Genomic DNA, 12,393 nt, shown 5'->3' with positions numbered 1-12,393 from the left:
CTTGTATTTAGCAGTTTATACTTTTGGATTTTAAATTGCAGACAGTAGGGGGAAAAAGTGAGTAGCAATCAAATTTCTTCACTTAATATGGCATTAAAACGCAAATGGAAGTGGATTTAATACAAAGCCGTCTGCCATTAAGACACGTTGATGTGTGAGAAGAGTCTCTTACAATAACTCCAGTAAATTACAACATTTGCAGACTTTAGGGCATTGTGTTGTAGCTTAGTTTAATTTTACTTCAAAAGACCACTAGGTGTAGTATAGAAAGCTGATCTTTATGAGTTGTTTTATGAGTAAGACATAAATAAATGAGTAAACATTGAAGCTAAAAGTCTAAGCATTAAGTGGCATGTAGACATATTTAAACAAAAGCAAGAGTAGTCCTACTGTGATTTGTTCTGTTGATCTCTTACGTCATCTGAATGTAGGATTTCTTAGAGTTGTAACAAGCCTTAAATTCAAATGTGTGGGATATTTTTATCATACAACGATGTGGCAAGCTTATAAAACAAAGCAAATTTGTACATTAGCCTTTGAAAATGAAAACCTACATCCAAATATTCTGTACAATTTTACCTTGAGTATATTATAAAGAAAATCATGCTAGTGGAAGCCATATCCTGGCTAGGAAATAGGATATTGAAGTAATTACAATACAGCTAAAATGCCCAAAGATATGGAATACTAGAGAAAAAACATGATAGCAGTGGAAAATTGGGATTAAATAGATCAGGTTTTCAGAATCCTCCTAGGAGAAGGTAAATTCAAACTATAGTTATTTCCTGATTATTTAAGAGATGTGCATCCAATTTATAGATTACATGGGCCAGGCCTAGGGTGTGAAGGGCTTCTAATATAAATTGCCTTGGGTGAAACCCAATTCACCAGTCTTTTTATACATCAAAATCAGATTAATATTGAAATGAAAGAAGCTCTGAAGAAAGAGGACAAAAAAAAGGTCTATAGTCTTGGAGAGAAGAAGGAATAAGGTAGAGTATAAAGGTTAAAGTATAAATTCTTAAAGATCAGTGTGATTGGCAGAGAAAGAATTACGCTGTATCCTGACTAAATGGAATGTATATAAGCCACTGGTCCATTTTATAACCATCACAAATATGCATACGTTCTTTACAAAGCTTCACCTGTAAAGTTAAACACTTATATACGTAATTTTTCAAGCCACATAATTCTTTTATCTTATATATTTATTCATTAATTCAACGGGTATGTATTAAACATGTACTATGTGCCAGACCCTATTGCTGGACACAGCAATGAAGACAAAAATCAGTGGCCTTTGGTAGTTGGTAGGAGGAGAAAGATAATAAAACAGAGAAGTAAAATACATAGTGTGTTAGAAAATGGTGATTGCTAAGGAGAAAAACAGATCCGGAAGAGTAGATTGGAAATTCTGGGGTGAGGAGAGGTGCAAATTTAAATAGTAAACAGGGCTGAGTTCAGTGAGAAGGTGACCTTTGAGTCAAGACCTGGATGATGAGAGGGCGGGTGCGATGCGGATTTCTGTGTGTGGGCCTGAATCAGAGCATACCTGGAATGTTCCAGAACAATGAGGGACCAGTGCTATGGCTGGTGAGGTCAAGTGAAGGGGAGGAGCAGTGGGAGATGCGGTCATTTAGGATGCTGTGGGCCTTCCTTGGGGCTTGGCTTTTTCCTAGGTGACATAGGAAGCCATTGGAAGGTTTGGGGTGTAGGACTGACTTGATGGGACTTAAATGACAGCTGCTGTGCTGAGAACAGGCCCTGATGGTGGAGTCAGACAATAGTGGAGCCAGGACACCAGTTCTGCCATTTTCAAGAAACTGTGCCTCAGTCCCCTCATCTACAAATTAGGGACAGTAGTACCTACTTCATAGGGTTGGTGTGAGAATGAATTGAAGTATTATATAAAAAATACATAGAACCATGCCTGGCACATATTACATTGTCACCTATTTGTTAATATTATCTTTATTGGAATAATACAGACAAAAGATGATGGCAGTTTGGACTACACTGGAAGTAAGTGGTGAGGTGATGGGCACACATTTAAAAGTAAAGCTGATGGGATTTGCTGATCAACTGAATGTGAGCATAAAAAGAAAGAGGATGACATCAAAGCTGGCTTCAGTATGGAGTTAGCATCTAACGAGTGGGGAGGGTACTTTAGCAAGAGCAGGGATTATATCAGGAACTCAGTTTGACTTGATTTTTGAGATGCCTTTTACTTACCCAAAAGGAGAGCCTGAGTGAGCAGCTGGACATAGATACTGGCCTCAGCCCAGTTTGTTAGTGGTCCATAGATTACGATTCCCATTGTGCTTTCCATACTTAGCATTAGTTTGTGTAGATTTCCGCTAGTATGTTCTAATAGCCAATGTGTTTATATTGAAATATCATTTGATGTTAAAAAGTCACATTTAGCACAAAAACAGCTTCTCAGTACAGTATAAGAATCGCCACCTCCAAACCAACTGCACAAATCAATGAAGATGGCTAATGACCCTTGCAGCTGCTACCAGAATCCCAGTTGCTTTTGGAACTTTCCATGTTACTAATAGAGCATTTACCATTATCTGTAGCATGAAATTATGAGCACATACCATCAGTCTTAACCAGCTTGATACTTGAACTTACTTTCCATTACTGGAAACATTGCCATTTCTGAAGTCATCAGAAAGGGAGTTAATGGTGACTTATACACATTTCCTTCCCTGGGCCAAAATTTGGGAATTGCTGATGCTCATTTAATGGTGAATGGGGAAAGCCCTCTTGTGCCTGTCTGTCCCTCTGTCCTTTCTCTACCCATTGCTAGTAGAAGTAGGAGACGTAGCAAATATAATAACAGTTAAAATTTATCGAGTCTCTCATGTCCCACCGGCTATGCTCAGCATTTTCCGTTTTCAGGCAAGAAAACTGAAAGCCTTTTGACTCTCAAGCCCACAGTACATGGCCCCAAGCCCCACCCCTCCTGTACTTCCTACTCCAGACCCTAGAGTTTCATTCTCTTTCCTACTTCCCAGTTGTCATTTTTAGATGGGATGAAAAGTGTCCAGAAAAGTTGATCAAGCTTAAACCAGTAAGGGCTTCCCTGGTGGCGCAGTGGTTGAGAATCTGCCTGCCAATGCAGGGCACACGGGTTCGAGCCCTGGTCTGGGAGGATCCCACATGCCGCGGAGCAACTGGGCCCGTGAGCCACAATTACTGAGCCTGCGCGTCGGAGCCTGTGCTCCACAACAAGAGAGGCCGTGACGGTGAGAGGCCTGCGCACCGCGATGAAGAGTGGCCCCCGCTTGCGACAACTAGAGAAAGCCCTCGCACAGAAACGAAGACCCAACACAGCCAAAAATAAATAAATAAATAAATTAAAAAAAAAAAAAAGCTTAAACCAGTAAAATTTTCTCTATTTCAGGGACACTTTTAGATGGTACAACAATGAGCAGTCAATGGATAGAGAGAGCAGGGGTGGTGCAGGATAAGACTAATAGCAGACAGGTCTGTGCATTACCTGTGGATTTTAGTTTCTTGTCACTCCATTCAATAGAGTGTGTTCTTTCTAGTGGCCAGAAGTCAAGGTGTTGCATGAAGCTCTTTAATTCCCTCTTAAACAACTGATTTGTTTCATGGACTTCAAAACTTATTACATCTCACAGAAACCAAACCCCTAAAGGTGAGGATTGGAAACTTGAAAAGTGCTGACACAAACCTAATCCACTTGAAGAAAGACTGACAACTTCCTTTCCTTTGGATTAAGTTAATGGTGCATATTTTCATCTGGAAATAAGTCCTATTACTGACTTGGGGAGGCAGGGCTTCAAGAGATTTAAAATATCTTCAGGAGAGGAGGAGACAGTATTTATTGGGGTCACATTAAATTATTTACTGAATGGTTTCCCTTGGCTCTTTCTGAAAGAGAGAAACAAAAGATAACTCCTTTGGCTGGCCTCACTGGTAATACTCACTGTGCCAGACAGCACCGGGCATTTGTTCATCCACAGTGAAGAGCAGGTCTCTTGCCTTGAATATCAGGGTGACCACCAGGATTTGAATGAAAGTAACGTTAAAAACAAATTCTGATATTTAGAGTTAACTCTTTCTTAGAAATAGACATGAGTGAGTGATGTTAATTAGATACATGTATTATTTTGTGTGTGGATAGATAGATGCTATTCTTGATTATAGAACTAAAGAATTGTTTTGGTTACTTTTTTCCTTTTTAGGAAACACTGTTTCCTAAACATAAAATCTAGCAAATATAGACATGTAGAAAGATGAAAATATTACTTAAAAAAAAACTTCTGCCTTTTTTTTTTTTGATTACAAACCCCCAACTCTTTTTAGAACTTCTGCCTATGAAGACTTCGGTGGGAGGAAGTCCCGACCTCCTTCCTCAGAAGCATAAAGTGAACATATATATGTATTCCGCCCCCCCCCACCGCCCCACCTCACAGATGCTAAGCTGTGGGCATGTGAGTTAGGCTCATGCAGTGGGAGGCTCCCTCTTGAGATGCTGAATTTTGAACAAGTGATGCAGAAGTGACAGGACCTCTGGAACTCATTCACAGCAGTGATGTTTAGGAGGTAGCAGCCAAAGTGAGTCCAGTGGCCGTGGTGTCTCTGCACTGGTGACACCGGGACCCAGCAGCAACACACTGATGAGGCTACAACTGCAGCCTGGCCTTGGGCTATGGATGCTGCTGCTGCTTGGTTCCTGATCCTTTCAAGCCTGGTTCCCTAGACTTCTCGTCACTTCCGTAAGCCAGACAACAGCCAACCAATACATACCTTCTACGCCAGTAACCAAAGATGGCTTCTACCGCTTCCAACTCAGAGCCTGACTGATAAAGCCTTTATAGATATTTACTTTAAATTTACTTTTTTTGATTATTATTAATCAAATATTATTATTTATTATTAATAATAATATTATTATTAAGATTATTATTATTATTTACTTTTTTGATAACCTGTGCTACATTGTAGAATACAAGAAAATATATTACCAAAAGAGAAAAAATGTTTAACTGTAATCCCACCATCCAGAGATAACAGATTTTAACATTTTGGTATATATCCTTCTCATGTTATTTTTAATACACAAAATAAGATATTTACTAGTCTTCTGCCTGCTTTTTGCTCGACAATTTATAATCAACACTTTTCCATTTCAAAGACGCTCTTTGACAACATTGCTCTTTTTCTTTTCTTTTTAAAGGGGCGGGGCGGAGGAGGTGGGATTTATTGTGAAATCCTGATTTCAACTGAAGTGTAGTTTTTTTTTCCCCCTTGCTTTATGGAAGTATTAACAGATAAAAATTGTATATTGCTGTATATGGAAAGATATATATGTATCAGTGGTTCTCAGCTGGGGGTGATTTTTGCCCTCTGGGGATATCTGGCAGTGTCTGGAGTCATTTTTGGTTGTCACAAATGGGGGATGCTGTTGACAGCAGTGAGTAGAAATCAGGGATGCTGCGAGACGTTCTGCAGTGCACAGGAAAACCCCGCAGCAATTATCTGGCTCAAAATGGCAGTAGCAAAAATTGATTGTTGTGTGTATACACATAAATTTACTAACCCAGTTCTTTACTATCAGTTTGTTTCCAATTGTTCAATGTTATGATTAGTGCTGTTATAAATACCCTTGTGCAAACATACACCTTTGTACACATTACTAATTATTCCCTTTAGGTAAATATCTAGAATTAGAATTGGCAGAATAATAGAGATAATGGTTTTTAGAGCTTTTTATAAACACATCTGGATTCCCATGCTAAGGGGTTGTACCACTTAATTCTCTCCTCGTCAGCTGGGTATCCTGTCATTTCCCATATCTTTATCGAAACGGTGCATGGCCATTTGTAAATTTATAAATAATTGAATATTTTCTGGGAAAAATATAATTAATTCCATATGTATTTCTTTCATTACTGGCAAAATTGGAACAATAGAGTTAAAAATTGGCTCATCTCACTTTAATTATAATGCCATTAGTATTTAGTAAACATGATGCTGGCTATTGATTTGAGAATTGTTTAATGTTTAAGTTTAATAACTATAAATTGGTGTTGACCATTGGACAAATGATCTTGTTGTGAGTGAATCAATCTTTCGTTCTTTGAACAAACGTCAAGGCTATGTGACCTTGAGCAAGTTACTAAATCTCTCAAGGTTGTGTGGGGTTCTGCACAGATATAGAGATAAGGAAAAAATGGAGATTGAATTTACAGTTAATTTTCTCAGTTCGGGTACCTGGGAGAATTTGGAAGGAGTCGAGCAATGGGCGGTCAGGCTGAGTTTGCCTTTTTAGTAAAGCATTCTTCTTTTTATCTATTGCAGTAGCCTGGAGTCAGTCTTAGAAGCAGCCCCAGTCTAACCATACCTGCTGAAGGTAAGACGGGAGAAAGTGACACAGGCTCTGCCTTCATGGTGGCCACTGAGCCCTGGTACACATTGTGGCGGACTGGGTGCGATCCAGATGTCCCCTCCCAATGCCAGTGGCCTTTCACGCCTTCCTTTCCTCTGTGAATTCTAGATATTTTTGTCTTTACTTCCCCAGGTGGAATATGTTTGTTTATATTCAGGACAAATGGAGACTTCTTTCAGTCAAATTTTGTGTGTACTGCTTTATAGCCAGGGTTATTCCCATTTTCTGTGTCTAGTGCTGATACCAATTTCTCAATATCCCTTTGAGCATCTCAGTGGAATCTGAGAGAAGAGGTGGATGCGAGTGTTCAAATAGCCATCCTCCTTCATAGCCCCACTGCTTGCCTTAGTTCATCCCTTTGCTGGCTTCCTTTTTCTCATTTTAGGTTTGCTGTGGATTTCTTTTCCTGTTTATTACAGACATCTTGTTGAACTCTACTGAAGACATTTAAAAGGATTATTTTGGTTATTTCATTCTAGACTTTCTAGAAACCATCTCTCCTTAAAGTATTAAGGTTCATGTTCTCTTTCCCTGATTCTGTTTTTAATGGACTAAATATAATTTTCTAATTATTTCTTTAAGAAGGAGAGCTCTATAACAAAATTTAACAACTAAGAGTATTTCAGTTGCCAATTTGAACAGGGTTGTTTTCTTTTTTTTTTAATCAGTGCACACTTGGGAATAAGACTTGTGTAATCATATCAAAGCAGTAAAGTGTCCAAGTAGCTTGGACCTAATGCTTTTGTAAAGAAGGAACGGATCATGTGGGTCACTACAGAGGATGGTTGTATCCTGCAACGCACCTGGACTCTCAAAACCCAGAAAAATGTTTTTGTGCATAGTTGTTTGACCAAGTCCAGAATCCTATAGATATTCACTTCATATCTTAATTGTGGATTATTCTTTTCCTAGTCTCACTATAAACCAGTAGGATGTGTTAACAAAAACCTCCATCACACGTTTTGTATTTCAAGTGTTTCGTTTCTTGAGATGATATATTTTATGATGCAGTATCTTTATGTATTTGTAGCAGAGTGATGGTGATGACAGAGAACATGTATTGAACACGTGTGGTTCAGTTAACTATTGCTGTGTAGTGGAAATACAAAAGTGGGATGAAAGACATGAGTGTATGAGTTGGTTAGGAAGTTGTACAGTTTCAGGTGAGACATGGCTGGTCTAGGCTGGCTGGCTCGTTCATACAGGTGTGTCATAGTCAGTTCAAGATAAGCAAACTGCAGGTCTTGGCTGAGATCTAGTCATCTCTCCTTTATGTGGTCCTCATTATCTACCAGGATAGAGTGGATTTATTTTCATGCTGGAGACATGGTTCCAAGAGAAAACAAAAGCATTCAGGACCTCTTGAGGTGTAGGCTTGGAACTAGTATACCTTTACTTTTGCTCCATTGTTTTGGTCAAAACAAGGCAATAGGCCATGCCAGATTCCCAGGGTGGAGAAATAGCTTCCACCTTTTGACAGAAGGAGCTACGGTGTCACATGGCAAAGGGTATAGATACAGGGAAGGGTGGTGAACTGCAGCCATTTATGCAATCATTCTACCATAACTTAAATATGGCAGGCCCTATATTACATATGCCTACGTACTAATTTAATTACCACAATATATAAAGCCATTATAATATCAGTATTCCTATCTGATGATAAATAATATGTAAGTCTGGGTGGGGAAGGAATGGAATGGTGCCCTGGCATGAGAAGAAACAATCTTTGTAGGAGATAGAGAGGGGGCTATTCTTTTTTCCCTACTATGTATTTCCAAATCAGAGAGAAGATAGCAACTTTCATGATAAGTTTTCTTTATCAAATGGTTAAGTATGTTAGAAACATTGTGCAATAAATTTCTGTTGCAAATGTTTCATTCATCAAAATTAAAAGTCCTTTGTACTGGCTATAGTTAAAATTTTAGCTTTGGTTGGAGTTGCTAGTTTATATTTCCAAATTTTTATCAATAATTAAGTATAATTTTGGAACAGGCTGATATGAGGACTACTTGTCAGATTCTATCTATCTAGAATCATAGAATCTACTCTGATACAGAACTTAGCTTTGGCAAGTTCTCTACTCCAGACTACTTCACCAAGTGGAGCCAATTTTAATGAGATTCTTTATGAGTTCTTAATGAGATGGGATTCTTAATGAGTTCTTTCTTCTGTTCAGGCAAAATCTGCCTTAATTCTACCTGTGGGTCACATCCATGATCATCCTGTCTGGTAGAACATTTCCCCATCATTGTCTATTCCCCCACCTTGTTCTAGTTTTTTTCATAGTATTTCTCATTTCCTTTTTATTGTATTCATTTTGATTTATTTGTATATTATCATTTTCCCCATTAGAATGTGGACTCCATGAGGTCAGGGACTTGATTTTGTTCACTGCTGTATCTCCAGTGCCTAGAATGGTGCCTAGCACATAGTAGGCATTCAGGAAACATTGCTGAATAAATGAGTGCCTCTTTTCAACACATTACTCCTTGTTAGATAAGACTTTATATTGCTATTCAGTGTGTGGGGGGTCCACAAATGTGAGAATACTGCCTTCTGTATGTTTGCCAAAATTGCTGAAAGAGTGTTGAACAAAGTGGAGTTATAGTAAGAACAATATGGAAGGTGTGGAAGCTCCCGTCACTGAGATATTGGGCAAAATCAATCAGTTGTTATTCAAAGTTATGAATGTCCTACCAGCACTTTAATCCAAGCTATTTGCCCCATAACTAAAAATAAAATGTCATCTAGATCATATAAAACATGAGTAAAACCAGTAATATGTACAAAGAAAGGATCAGTGAAAAAGTAATGGACATCAGATTAACAAAATAAAGATATTCACAGAGGAAAATGTCAGATGTCTACCCTAGGGAGGGCATGGGAGGGTCCTTCTGTCTTAGAGAAGCTATGTCTCTCTTGTGGAGGTCTGTAGGTCATCTGGCTATGTGAGCCATTAAACATGCAAATAGATATCATTAACTACCCTTATTCTGATGCTACAAAACCAAATAATCCTCTCATCATTTTGCTTTTGGCACAGCTTGCCTACAGGGAAAGAATATGCAGTCAAGCTGATGCTAGTATCCTGATTACTTGATAATTTTATTCTAATTTGAATTCAATAGTTGTCATTCTGGCAAAGCCCTTCAGTCTCTTTGAGCTTTATTAGTGTGATTCAGTATCCGCTGAATCAGATCATCACCAGGACAATGACATGAGCATGTATCTGAGCTTGGAAGGCTGAGAGACAGACCCTGGACTGGGTTGAATTCATCATTCTGGACAGCCAAGTAGCCTTCCCTAGTCAGAGGGACTAACTGTTCTGCTGGGTGCGCAATACTCTGAATATCTACATTATTCAAATCAGGAATCACTTCATACATGTTCCTAAAGTAACCTTTGAGATATTTCCATCAAGAAGTCTAAGGGCTTTTTTCCCCAAAAAAACAAACACATGCAAGAAAGTGATTGAAAGACTTAGCACAGAGTATGTGCCTTGGTCCCAGGATAACCCCAAAATTTATTTCCAAAAAATAGCTGATGTATTCATAAGAGAGGTCATGAATATTTCTCTCTGATTTTTCTGTGTTTTTGTTTACTATGGATTATTTCTTGGAATTTTGAAGCACTATTTTCCAATTAGTGAACTTAACGCATACCTACATGCTGTTGTGAAATCTAATGGCCAAACCTTTTATGTGCAGATTCTCACTGCAAACACCATTTTGTTTCTTCCTTTCTTTTACTCTTTTTTCCCCTTGTATTAAGTGACACAAAAGAGTTGTGATCTGCTCTGGGGAAATGAACACATTACTTGCTTGATGCAATGTACAAGCTTAAACTTTAATGGATTCTTCAAGAAAGACCAGTTCACAGCCAGAATTCTTTTATCCCACAATTGTGACAGGGAAAGAGGAGCTGGGGATTTTTAACAGTAAAGAATAAGAAATACGGGAACTTTTTCAAAGGGTAAGATGATGTACAGGTTCTAAAAATATTCCATTTGCATTTAAAATATGCCCTTCTAGTCTACAAAGAATACAATTTTTTGTTAGATTTTTAGATAATTATACTGACATATTGGTGCTTTTAAAAGTCACTGGCCATCTATTATTTAGAATAAAATAGAGTGGATTTAGGTGTAAAAACGTGCGTGAATGTATTCAACATAGTGAGAAATATTACTCATTTTTTTCCTTAGGCTTTAAGTTGAATAATAGCAGCACACTAGTCTATTTTTATAGCTTGTTTATTTAAAAATTAGTATTTCTAATGCTAAAGTCAAAAGTTTTCTTCCACTGGTTTTGGTCAACCCTTATTACACAACTAATTCCAGTACAGTCAAGTCACACTTTCTTCCATTTGTACACATGTCAATGCAAGCTGAGCCAATAAATAAGTAAATAAGTAAATACATTCATATCATGTGCTTAGTATGGCTAGACGCTGTGGGTAAAGAAACAAAGAGGTTAAAATATGATCATCACCTTTGAGAAGCTTATAAATCAATTGTTCTAGCAAAGCTTGGGCTTTGGATTCAGTAGGAAGGGTGTGGGGAGATGAGACCCAGCTTTACCATTCACTGATGGGTGGCTCCATCTTGGACAAGTAATAAGACCACTGAAGACGGTATTTTCCTCCTCTATGAAATGGAATTTTTAAATTTGTTAAGATGAAATAAAATAATATTCTTTAAAAATCTAGCTCAGTTCCTGGCATAGATAAGCAGTCAAAAATATGAGTTATGACCTATTTATCCATTCATCATTCCATCCATTTATTGATCCAATAGACATACATACTATGGCACTATTTAGGTATTAGAAATACAAAAGATGAATGGTGCCCTTCCCTCCCTGGGTCTACCACAAAATGGGGGAATCCAAAAACATTGTTGATATGATAAAATTTCCATTATTCAACTAAATGCACATTTATAGAAAACTTTTACTCTGGTTATTCCATATGTCATATGTCTCTGTCATGGAGCAATTAGATAAAATAATAGAATGATAAAAAACTGAAGCTAATAATTACCGATTGCATATTATATGGCAAATACTTGCAGTATCTGAACTCAAATGTTATTTTAAACAATAATGAGGGACTTCCCTGGTGGTCCAGTGATTAAGACTTCGCCTTCTAATGCAGGGGGTGTGGGTTGGATCCCTGGTTGGAGAGCTAAGATCCCACATGCCTCGTGGCCAGAAAACCAAAACATAAAACAGAAGCAGTATTGTAACAAACTGAATAAAGACTTTAAAATGGTCCACATCAAAAAAATCTTTAAAAAATAACAATAATGAAAAGCAAATCACTGTGAGGTACATTTAAAATTCCTGTTTTACACACTGGGAGATGGAGGCTAATCAGTCACAAAAATAGCTATATCTGGAGCATAAACTTAGTTGTCTTTGACAGCAATACTGCAAAACTTGTAATTGTGTGGCAGACATAAACTGTTAGAGAAGTTCAATGAAGCCATGGAGCAATGTACAGCAGACATAATTCAGTCATCTTTTATTGATGTGTCGTAGGTAAAGCACTATGCTAGCAGCTCTCCAAGATAGCAGTAGAAGGCTATGAGATTACATTCCTGGTCCTACCTTCTGATAACTTCCCTTTTTCAGGCCCTAACCTCATGGTCCCCGTGGAAGCTACCATATTCTTACAGGACTCTATTATCCTGTTCACAATCAGTTGTTTCAAGGATGACGCTTGACCGATGCCAGTGAGTCCCATTCATAAGATTTGGGATTTAAGAGCCAGACAGCTGAGGTGACTAAATCTGTGCTGCTATTAGGACTTGGTACAATTTATATAAATTCAACCTACACTGGGTTTAATAGTAAAAGGAATCCATAGGCTGATTTAAGTTAAAATTTCCAATTTCCAATTGGATTCATATTAGTGACTGAGACATTCAGAAGATGTTTTTCAGAACCCAGTTTCTCCCTGTG

The 12,393-nt window shown here is 37.9% G+C and overlaps 1 long non-coding RNA gene across 1 annotated transcript in view; it reads left to right on the top strand.

Annotated features, from left to right (window-relative positions):
• LOC309614422 overlaps positions 1 to 12,393 on the top strand; it is a 173,112-nt gene that overhangs the window by 35,793 nt on the left and 124,926 nt on the right. The window contains exon 2 of the long non-coding RNA XR_014236168.1: positions 6,340 to 6,391. This is a non-coding gene — a long non-coding RNA (uncharacterized lncRNA). The remainder of the gene's footprint in view (positions 1 to 6,339; positions 6,392 to 12,393) is intronic.

Source organism: Balaenoptera borealis, assembly GCF_965194805.1.
Source record: "Balaenoptera borealis genome assembly, chromosome: 16".
NCBI classification, from domain to species: domain Eukaryota; kingdom Metazoa; phylum Chordata; class Mammalia; order Artiodactyla; family Balaenopteridae; genus Balaenoptera; species Balaenoptera borealis.
This window is presented reverse-complemented; position numbering and strand designations above follow the sequence as displayed.